Genomic DNA, 11,982 nt, shown 5'->3' with positions numbered 1-11,982 from the left:
TGGAGTGGGTGACAAGTCTGCAGGGGTCAGCAGCCCCAAGGTAACTCGTTTAGGTCAGCCGTCAATTTTAAAAATTTACTGGTTTAGACCAGTCTCAGTGGGAGTGTTACAAATACTGTAAACTATGTAACCGAGCCGGAGAACTATCATCACCGTGTCATGGTGATAACACTTCTCTTACATTCCATGACACTTCTTCTCCTCTCTCTCTCGCTTCATAATGAGACTATCATATCAGCAAATTTAATGTTTACGACATTCTTATAACACTCTAATTGAGAATGACCTTATTAGTTTTCAGAGATGGTTATAGGGATAGAATTTGCATACAGTACGTGCGTTTATAGAACTGAGTGTGCGTGCGCTATAAGTGTCTGAGTTGTATTTTTATAATTAAGAAATCATCTTTTAAGCATTTTTTTTGCGAAGAATCATCTTTTAAGCATCCCGAGGTAGCTAGTTAGGTCTCCTAGTTATGTGACTTATGTCACTGATCTTGAGGCATTGCCGGCCATTGTAAGTACTCCATGTAGTACTATGTACTGCTCCTTGAGAGTTATAATGAGGACAAGAAAATTAGTTGAGACGACACATGGTTGCACATGATGGAGCTAGGTATTGGATAGCAATGGCAATGACATGTACGCACGCACGCCTGGCCGACCATCTACCTGACTATCCACATGTTGTTGGTGAAGGAATGAATCATAATCTGCACGTACTGAATTCAATTGCATTACAGCGTGAGGAGCAGCCCTAGGATTGAGTCGTCGCGCACATGGGGATAACACGTACACGAGGGGTGAACGAAGAAGAGAACTACTCCATCCTAACTGTTCTAAATTAAAGAATGTTTTATGATTTTTCTATACATATAGATATACAGTATGTTTACATACATTGAAAAAAATCATATACGTAGATTTATCAAAATAATCTACAATTTTAAAAAAAATACTTTCCTAAGGAGAAGGAAGGCACATATCTAGAGGAAGTACAAGAGGAGAAGAAAGATCAGAAGCAATGCAACGCAAGGAACATTTGACCCAAACTAGTAGGGTGCACATGCGGCACGCACATGTTTGAATGATGATTTTGCGAAAAAATAATTCGCGCTAAATTTTAGTTGCAACAAGCATTTTTTTAGGAACTATATATTATAGTGAAAACAAGCAACGATGTCTTAGTTGTGGCGAAGTAGACAAAATATTCGACGGCGTCAAAAAAGCAATTAGATTAATAACAAGCTGACTATGGAAATTACATCGTCCAAATTAGATTTAATGTTGTTTTAAATCATACTATCAAAACTCGTTATATCCGTTGCTAATACATGCGTCCTAAGATGCGCAACACAATTATACTGGAAAAAAATGAGCATGGCACGAATGCGGTGACACCAGTTGCAACCCAAGGTCTCACATCAGACGACTTGACATTCTAGTTCTAACTCATAAAAGTACATTTGCAGGTACTTGAACCATACACCTCTTCCAAAATCCAAACAAACTACAAATCACAACTTTTATAGTCTCAACAGGTACAGAATCATATCACCGGCCCACAAATAAATAAAAAGTCACCGCGGTCAAAGCTCCAAGTCTCAAAGCCGCATCACCCACGTTCACTGGTTGCCAGATGAAGGTATTGCCAACAGGAGGGGCACGCCCTACTCAAGGCTGCTGACTCGTTAAGCCCCCTTGCCTCATTTTGCCGGTTGAAATTGACACGCTTGTGCCCTATCCACAAGAGCCTTCTCACCGGCTGTCAGATCTTGGGGTTTCAACTATCATGGCGGCATGAAGCAAACCAAAGGAAATTAAAATTAGACTGGCATTTTCAATTTCTAACGCCTCAGGGAAAACCAAAAGCATTGAGACTGAAATAAAATAGATTAAATCTAGTGAGTTACCTGTATCAAAAAATGAATGTTCATTTACAATTTCACAATCAATTGCATTGTCCCCAAATGCCTTTACTGTAAGCCGAGTTCCTTTGCAAATTAAGAATCCTTATAGTAAAGAGCAATGTACATAAACACGACATAAGAATCGGCACCAAATAGTCACCAGCAACAGTAGCGACCCGTTGATCTACGCTAGCTCCAAAGCTAGCGAAAAAATGTGAGTTGAAGTACCGGATATTCTTTCTAAAATACAATGCATCCCTATCCGTCTGGCTTGTAAATAGACTTCGCAGATCATCGAGAATCGGTGTGTTCACTATATTAACCTTTCTTTGCCTGCAACAAAACCGGGTCCTTCACCTAGAAACCTTATAGCACCACAATACTTGCGTATCGGCACTTTCCTCAACACAAGATGGTGAGCAGGCAGATCCTTGTATACTCGATCGTATGGATCATTTTCCACGATTACCATTTCAGGATCCCTCAACGTTTTGAAGTGCATATATCAGCAAATAATTTGACCGTATTAATGTTTGAAAAACATATGCACGACAAAATAATTTGTCCATATTATTGTTTGATATTTTTTTTCAAAAATATGCAACACGGCGTAACTTGACACAGGTATTGGAATAACGGTTACCTTTTTGATGAAAAACCCTTGCCTCATCATCTTCACAAACTTCGGTGTATGTCTCTTCTGGTTCCAAGAAATCCAAATCTTCTTTTGTCATATACACATTAGATATAGTCAATTGCTAAGTTCAGTTACAGCGTATCCTTCACAGCTAGGAACAAAATTAATACGGCACCTTGGTTGGTTTGATCCGGATCGTCCGGCTCCCATATACCAAAGCCAAAATGTACCCAGTTAGCTTGGTCGTTGTTCCTAGATGCTTCCAAGCAGTAAACAAGAGTCAACACATCATAATGGGTCACATACGTCAACACACAATTAACATGTTTTAAAAGGTATGTACAGAAATACTTCGTGTATATAAACCTAGGTATGAATACTGTACCTTCATTTTGAGAAAAGTGGAGGTGCACGTACCACAGGCACATGTTTTAAAAAATCTAATAAATAAGAATTTATAGTAATAGAATATAAATAAACCACACTTTATATTTATACTAACCATATACATTAGGTAAGGATCACTACTACAAAAACGTTGATTTGTCCCGGTTGGGAAACCGCTGTTGTCCCGGTTTCCCAACCGGGAACGCCTGTCCGGGACAAAAGGGGGTGCCCTTTTGTCCCGGGTGTGGCAACCGGGACAAAAGGTGCAGCCAGTGCCCACGTGGCTGGCGCACCCTTTTGTCCCGGTTGGTGTTACCAACCGGGACAAAAGGTCTCTTTTTTTCATGTTTTTCTTTTCTCAATTCCTTTTCTATTTCAATTATACTTTTGCATTTCAATTAAACTTATGTATTGGAATTCAGTGTGTATGATCTCCACTAATATATACATATATATAGTTACTTATATAATATTTGTCCTAGATAGTTTTCATATACAAATTAATTCACTTATATATATATGTATACACATATCTATACATGTGAATTCCTTTACATATGAAAATGTCTAGGACCAATATTATATAAATATATATATATATACACATATATATTATTGGAGTGCTTATATATATAATACATACATACTACATCATATTTGCATAGGTATATTCGTTCTTAATTACATAGTAGAATTCGCCTTTTGGAAATTTAATACATACATACATACTCATAAATAGAAATTTAATACATAGACACACATATATATTTACATAGTTATATTCGTTCTTAATTACATATATACGCGTATATTGTCATATTTGCTGTGATTGTCAATATTAGATATTCCATCATAGTAGAATTCGCCTTTTGGATCGAGGACTTGCTCAACAATAAATTCGGAGAATTGTTCTTGAATCGCCATAATCTTTTCCTCCGGTATGAGTTTATCGCGCATCTCCCCGACCTATGGAAAAAGGGGATAATTAATTTCGACTAATTAAATACGAGTTCAAATATTAACAAGTTTTTTACTTACTTCCTCCTCCCAATCTGTCCAGCCCTTTGGAGGACCTACCAGACCATGGATGTTCTCGCATACATAGTATGCGCACAATACAGTGCTTGGTTTCTGCCTCATACACTTTAAGAGAGAAGAAATTATCAGGTATTTACATGAATATATAATAAAACTAATGAATCGTGCAACGAATCATCCAAGCGCGTACCGAAAAATCTGTCTTGATCTTCAATTCCTTGTCAAATTTGACTGGATGATTTTTAGCGAATTCTTTCCAAACCCTGTGCATGATTAGAACAATTATAGTCAAGTAACAAAGTGATTCAAATTATCGGTCATGGACGGAGTAGTGGTAGAATTACTTTTTCATCATGTTAAGAAGATTTTCGTATTGTTCTGGAGGTCTCCTCAATGAGTCCATAACCACGAGTAGGCTCTTCTCGGGAATTATGACAATTAGGACAAAGTGTTCACTGCAAGATTATACGGAGGCAGTTCTTGGTAGTTAAGGTTTAAACAATTCGATTACAGAATAGAAAGAGTTAGACGGAAGGAATCACTCACGCAAAGTTGTAAGGAAACAATATCATTTGCTTGTTGTGATGAACGCTTATATACTTGAACAAGTTTTGGAATATGTCATCGGAATTGTCACGTAGAAGCCTCCAATTACAAGTAATTGGGTCGATGAAGCCGAGGTGAGAGTATCCCTGTCTTCTGCAAGTATGTATCTCCATTCTACATGATACCGAATAAATCAAGAGATCAGTATGTTGAGATCATGCAAAACAATACGTAAGGAGAGTAAAATACTTACAGAACCCACAAACCGACCATAGAGATGTCGAGGGCCTCCTGATGGAATAGTTGGTAAATTTCTTCCCAGTTTATCCATATAATGGTCTCCCCCCGTAAGAAATCGTCATCTTTAATCTTTGCGCCCTGCATGAAGATGCAATCGGCCATCGCACGCATGTAGTGCTGGTGCAGCTTATACATTTGCGTTGGAAGCACAGACACTACTTCGGGGGGTACAAGAGTTTTGCCGATCTCAAACGTCCATTTGACGACCACATCGGCCTTTGGAATATCTTCTCCCCCTGCAATCTGAGCGGCCGTCAGGTTTGATTCTTTCAGAAATGTAACAAAGTCTTGTTCTTGCGTCGTCTGTCCCACTACGAGAGGCTCTATTGATTGTTTCTTTTGGGCTCCGAGCTGTGGAACGTCGGACGACGACGACTTTGATTGTCTCTTCTTTTTCTCAGTAGTTTTTGATAATTGTGCATTCGTAGTCTGAAGGGGGGTATCTCGGAATGAATTTTCTCTTATTTGCTTCGCACATTCCCTTAAAAAATTTCAAATCTATCGGATTTATCACTTTCTCGGGCTCCGGCTTCGGCTTCGGCTTGAAGTGCTCTTTAACTCTTTCTTGAGTTATCCGATTGCATTCTTCAAGGCTCATGTCCCAGGGTTTAATAGGAGCCCCCTTGGTTTTCTTCTCCTTTCCTTCTTCTTCTTTGGAGGCTCCTTAGCCGGTGCAGGCTACCTTCTTTGCCGGCGGCCGTTTCTGCTTCTTTGCCGGCGGCGGAGGGGGGTGACCATGGAGGCGACGGTGACGCTTGAGTGTTCATCGGCGCATGAGATGATGGTGATGGAGAATGTGCCGGTGAACCTTGCCGAGACAGTGCTGCCCTTGGGGAGTTTTGCGGAGATGCCGGTCTTGGAGAGGCATGCTGAGATGCCGGTCTTGGTGTTTGATCATCCAACTTTAGGACAATGTAGCGCTTATCCCATAGGATGTAGCCATGAATGGCTTCTGCTAGTGTCCTCTCCCCATCGCCTCCAGGAATTTCAAGCTCGAGCGTCTCCCAACCCTGGCACACCTACTCCACGCCAACTCTTGTGTATCTAGGCGGAATTTGTTGGCCGTGGTACACGTCGCCTGGTTCGGTTGGCATGGCGGTACCGTACGCAACAGTGAACATTAAGTTCTTAACGGCAGTCTGCAGGTCACAAGGTGTCCGGTGGGTGATCTCATCCACTGAAAATCGCTGCGGGGCCGACGCTTCAACTGCGGCCTGGATCCCCGTGGGCTCGGCGATGGCGACGTCTGTGGAAGCGCAGCTGCCTTTCCGCTGAGACAGGTGATCGGCTGCGACACTAGGCTCTGGAGGCACCGTTTGCGCTTGATGTTGCTGGCTCATTGCTACAGCCACTTGGCGTTGAACCTCTTCCTCCAGTCTTTGATCGTGTGACATGAGCCGTTCCTCTAGCCTTCGCAAGTGCTCCCGCTCATCATTCTTTCTTCTTTGCCGGCTTCTATATGAATCAATGTAATCCCTGAACCCATACTTCCACGGAACCACGCCTTTGCCTCTTGTGCGGCCCGGATGCTCTGGATTCCCAAGGGCGTAAGTCAGCTCGTCCCTCTCTCTATCCGGCTGGAATGTTCCCTCGGCCGCTGCTTGTATGGCCTCCTGTAGTCTCTGGCTGCTCGCTAGATGTTTGGCCCATAGATGCAGTCACTAGTCATTGGGTCCAAACTTCCCCCATGACCATAAAACCAGGTCCTTGACCTTTCAGGCCAGTTCATGGTCGCAGGTTGGATGCCTCTGTCAAGCAGATCCTGCTCCATCTTCTCCCATTTGGGTACTGCAAGCTTGTAGCCTCCTTGGCCTAGAGTGTGATGGTACACTTTCTTCGAGGCGTTGTCTTTGGCCTTCTGCACCTTCTGAAGCCCAAGCTCTAAAGACTTGTATTCCACAAATGCATCCCAGTGACCCCTGAGCTTTTCGAGCTTGCCGGTAAATACGGGTGTGGTCCCGGTCTTGATATATTTCTTCGTCAAAATTTTCTTGAATGATCGCAGCTGTTCGGCCATCATACACAGGGTCCAGCGCTTGCATATCTCTTCGGATTCAGCTGGAACCGTGAAGTTTTTCTTAAGCTCCCGCCAGCACCATTCTTTTTCTCTTTCGGGTACCGCATCCCGTTCCTCGCTTGGATTGGACGCTTTCCAGAGCCTGAAGCTGATCGGGATGTGGTCCCTGACAATACATCCGGATTGTCTTATGAATTTTTTGGCGGCAGCTTCTGGAGCGATCGGTTCGCCATCTGGACCAACTTCCGTTATAATGAACCGCCCAAAATATAGATTTCTTCTTCCACATGGGCGCCATTCCGTTTTCGTTCGGAACAGGTTGGCTACCAGACCCCTTTCCAAAAATAACTTCTAGATCTTTACCATGTTGAAGACGTCTTTACCACTACGGTGCATCGGTTTTGTTCGGTGGTCCGCTTGGCCTTTGAAATGCTTGCCCTTCTTTCGTACCGAATGCCTGATGGGAAGAAACCGACGATGACCCATGTATACAACCTTCTTATAGTGAGTCAACCATATATTATCGATATCATCTAAACAGTGTGTGCATGCTTTGTATCCCTTGTTCGAATGTCCTGACAAGTTACTAAGAGCAGGCCAGTCATTGATCGTTACGAACAGCAATGCTCGTAGGTTGAAGTTTTCCTATTTGTATTCATCCCACATCCGTACACCTTCATCGCCCCAGAGCAATAAGAGTTCTTCGACCAATGGTCTTAGGTACACATCAATGTCATTTCCGGGCTGCTTTGGACCCGGGATAAGCACTGGCATCATGATGAACTTTCGTTTCATGCAGAGCCATGGTGGAAGATTGTACAGGCAAAGAGTCACAGGCCAAGTGCTATGACCACTGCTCATCTCACCAAAAGGATTCATGCCATCCGTACTCAAACCGAACCTTATGTTTCTCGCATCCAAATCAAATTTAGGGTACGTTCTATCTATTTTTCTCCACTGCGACCCATCAGCGGGGTGTCTCAACATCGAGTCTTTCTTGCGTTCCTCTTTGTGCCATCGCATCAACTTAGCATTATCTTTATTTCTAAACAGACGCTTCAAACGTGGTATTATAGGCGAATACCACATGACCTTCGCAGGAACTCTCTTCCGGGGAGGCTCCCCCTCGACATCTTCAGGATCATCTTTTCTAATCTTGTAACGCAATGCACTGCATACGGGACATGCATCCAAATTCTTGTACTCGCCTCGGTAGAGGATGCAGTCGTTGGGGCATGCATGTATCTTTTGCACTTCCAGTCCCAAAGGGCAAACAAGTTGTTTGGGCTTCATACGTTGTGGCAGGCAATTCATTATCCTTAGGAAGCATTTTTTAACAAGTTTGAGTAATTCACCAAATCTCTTGTCGGATACACCATTTGTCGCCTTCCATTGCAGCAACTCCAAGGTGGTGCCAAGTTTCTTAAATTTATTTTGACAATCTGGATACAACAACTTATGGTGGTCCTCTAACAACTTCTGGAACTTCAACCTCTCCGTTTCATTCTCACAGTCTGCCTGCACATTGTGCAATGCCTGCCCCAGATCGTCGCTGGGATCATTTTCTGCTACATCTACTTCGGGCTCTTCCATGGGAATATCGTCATCGAATGCACCGATTCCAGCATTCCCGGGAAAGTGGTCGTCAAAATCTTCTTCTTCATTGTCTTCCACGGTAACCCCCTGTTCTCCGTGCTTCGTCCAACAAACATACTTCTTCATGAAACCATTTGCGAAAATGTGGCTGTGTAGGATTCTTGAAGATGAGTAATCCTTGTTATTGTTGCAATGAACACAACGGGCAGCACATAAAACCATCCTGCTTGTTTGCCTCAGCCACAGACAAAAAATAATGCAGGCCATCAATGAATTCTTTTGAACGTCGGTCAGCATTGTACATCCATTGCCGGTCCATCTGCATTTTAAATAAATCGATTTGAATTCTTTACACATATCGAATAAATAAAATATATCAAACCTAAATTAAACTAAATGTAACATAACATGAATAATTAAAAGATATGCAATATCCATCATACATCTTGATTAATTAAAAGGAGTACTTAATCCATTACAGAACTTAACAAAGGAGTACTATACATGAAATTTACAAATTCGGTCAACAACACATAGGTTTTCAACCGTCCTTGCGTTGGAACGCAGAATGTTCTAACGGATTTCTCGCTGGCGCAGAAGAAGATGGCGGAGCTGAAACCTCCGAGTTTGGTGGTGACGAACCGTAACGCCGCAATAAATCCTCAAGATCAAACGGAGGTTCCTCGCCCCTTGCCATGCATTCTCTATATTCTTTTTCCAAATAACGGAGCGCTGCCCTATGAAAAGCACTAGGTTTTTTGGACCGACGACCTACTCGAGTTGTGCCCTTCTCTCCAGAAGGACAACGATCACCCCCACCGGCGCCACTCTCTCCAGCTGCTGAAGCCATATTTACTGAAAAAATACCTTTATTTTCCACATAATTATAAATTCTTACCATTACAATGCAAAAATTATTTACTATTACAATTACAATGATCAGATTAATAACTCTTGCAAATAACAATGAAATCATATAAAAAAGACGAAATGTATCATTAATCCTAAAGAAATCTCTAATTAATTGAAAGAATTCTCTATAACTTCTAATTACTTTGACACCCTTCAGTTCCAGGAGTACACTAGAGTACTGAATAAATACATTCATGAATAATTCATTCATATTACAAAAAATTCTAATATACTCATTTCATTAATTCATTCATGAATACAAAAATCAACTATCCACAATATGGTCATGTATACAAGTACATCACATGAAGTGTCTACACTCATTTTAAAAATTTCTACTATCCACATACTCATCTAAATCTAAAGAAAATCACACCTACATATGCAATCTAGCTAAATGTCCAAGAAATGAGCTAGCTACACATTTTCTCTATTTCTAAGCATGAAATGAGCTATACAAGCCAAGGAAGAAGAGAAAAACAAGCCCCAAACCTTTAGCGCCGATGGATGGACGGGGAATCAAAGATCTTCACAAATGTGGTTGAAGAAATGAGTAAGAACTCCTCCCTCTCCCGAGCCGAGAACAGCATGAAACAAGTGAGCTGAATGGCTCGGGCGGGAGAGGGAAGGGGATAAGGGGGCCAAGGCCTTTTTTCCCGGTTGGAGACACCAACCGAGATAAAATGTCGGCCTTTTGTCCCGGTTGGTAGTTCCAACCGGAACAAAGGGTACGCGGGCCTTTTGTCCCGGTTGGAACCACCAACCGGGACAAAAGGCCCCCATTTTGTCCCGGTTGGTGTCTCCAACCGGGACAAAAGGCCTTGCCCCCCCCCCCCCCCCCCGCTGACCCGGCTAGCCCGTTGGACCCGGGACAAAAGCCACCTATTGTCCCGGGCCCAAAGGCTGCCGGGACAAATGGCCTGGAACGAAGGCATATTCTGTAGTAGTGGATATATTTTTCTAAAAAAAGTAATTAAAATGGTTCACTTAAAAAATTTAACCCATACGCTAATTATTTATACTCAACAATTTATGACATAATTACAATAATTAAGTCTTCATAGTTGTTGATCCATTCTGATAGACACAGATCCTCCGTCTAATCAGGATGCTCATGTGATTATGTCAACTATCCCACGTACTCACTCCATTCCAAAAAGAATGTACATCTCGCTTCTCAAGAAGTTAAACAATCTTAAGTTTGACCAAATATATCCAAATACAAAATTACTAACATTTATGTCTCCAAATAAATTTAGTATGAAAATATAATACATGATTAATCTAATAATCACTACTACAAAAATTATTAAACGAGGCGGGCAAAAACGCTTAATCGAGACGTTTGTGGCAACCGCCTCGGACACAGGGTCACGGTAAATAAACCATTTTTCGAGGCGGTTGCTTGGCCGTCTCGGTTAAACAAATAGAAAAAATAAAAAAAATAGAAAGCCCATGGACAGGCCGGCCGAGCCCATCCACGGGCCCGCTTTCGTTGGGGTAGCCGCCGCCGCCGCCGCTCGGAGTGAAACGGAAGAGGAGGGTGGGGAGGAGAGAGAAACAGGAGTGGAGGGAGAGTGGGACGACAAGTTCCAAACCCTAATAGTTACATATATGGAACATGGTAACGAGCTCATATGGGCTTTAATTGGGCTCAGCCTATTAACCGAGGCGGGTCTTTATAATGTGTCTGTCTCGGAAAATATGGGTATTAACTGAGGCGGTCATTTTTAAGGTGACCGCCACGGTTAATGTATTTTTCCAGACGGTTTCTCTAAACGCCTCGGTTAATAAGAAATGACAGGCAGTTATTTTTTTCTGTCAGCCTCGGAGGTGCTTTAAAACGCCTCGGTTATGCACAACATCGATCTAGTTGATTTTAATAGAAGTTTCAGTCACCACATGCTCCTTGTGTGAGCAAAATAATCAGATAGTATACAGGTTAGATGAGCATACATCCTTATAATTGTTACCTTCCAGGGACCTTTTCTTCAACTGATGTGAATTGCTAAAAAAAGGAGCTCTACCTGCAAAATAGCACATGATCATCTTAAGGCTGACATGCTCTCCTCAATGGTAACCCTATTAGCAAAGGTCTCAAGGAGGAGAGGGGCAATGAAAGGTAGCACAAGTGTACCAAAAATGAAAATTCTGAATAACCACCCCACAAGTGTGCTATAAAATTGTTTTTTTCCATCATTGCCTATATAACATACACCATATGTTTTGCCATGTCATGGCTCGCTAATGACATGTCTTCTCAGAAGGCAAATAAAAAAGTGAGATGGAGATGAATGTACATATGGTACCACATTCCAAATGGCATATATAGTAAATGAACATGGGGCAGGTACTAACCTTGAGCAAGCAGCCTGGTAGCAGACTCAGCACATCTAGTAATATTGCCCACTCTGAACAGAACAGAAGATAAGAGCATGATTCCAGTCTCCTCAGATTCTCACTCTTTACAGAAGATTTGAACTACTATCTACCTGCAGCGATTTGCCATCTAGTTTGAGAAGAGAGGAGTGTTATCATTTATAAACAAATAGCCAACCATTACAACAACAACAACATAGCTTTTTTCCCCAAGCAAATTGGAGTAGGCTAGAGATGAAACCCGAAAGAAATAAGTTCAAG

The 11,982-nt window shown here is 42.0% G+C and overlaps 1 long non-coding RNA gene across 1 annotated transcript; it reads right to left on the bottom strand.

The window, feature by feature from the left end:
• Window positions 1-1,330: 1,330 nt before the first annotated feature.
• On the bottom strand, window positions 1,331-3,062 carry LOC120704970. The gene is made up of 3 exons (XR_005687742.1): window positions 2,722-3,062; window positions 1,913-2,633; window positions 1,331-1,786 (listed from the first exon to the last, which is right to left on the bottom strand). It is a non-coding gene; the product is annotated as an uncharacterized LOC120704970 (long non-coding RNA).
• Window positions 3,063-11,982: the final 8,920 nt, after the last annotated feature.

The sequence above is a fragment of the Panicum virgatum genome, chromosome 4K (assembly GCF_016808335.1).
Source record: "Panicum virgatum strain AP13 chromosome 4K, P.virgatum_v5, whole genome shotgun sequence".
Classification (NCBI taxonomy): domain Eukaryota; kingdom Viridiplantae; phylum Streptophyta; class Magnoliopsida; order Poales; family Poaceae; genus Panicum; species Panicum virgatum.
This window is presented reverse-complemented; position numbering and strand designations above follow the sequence as displayed.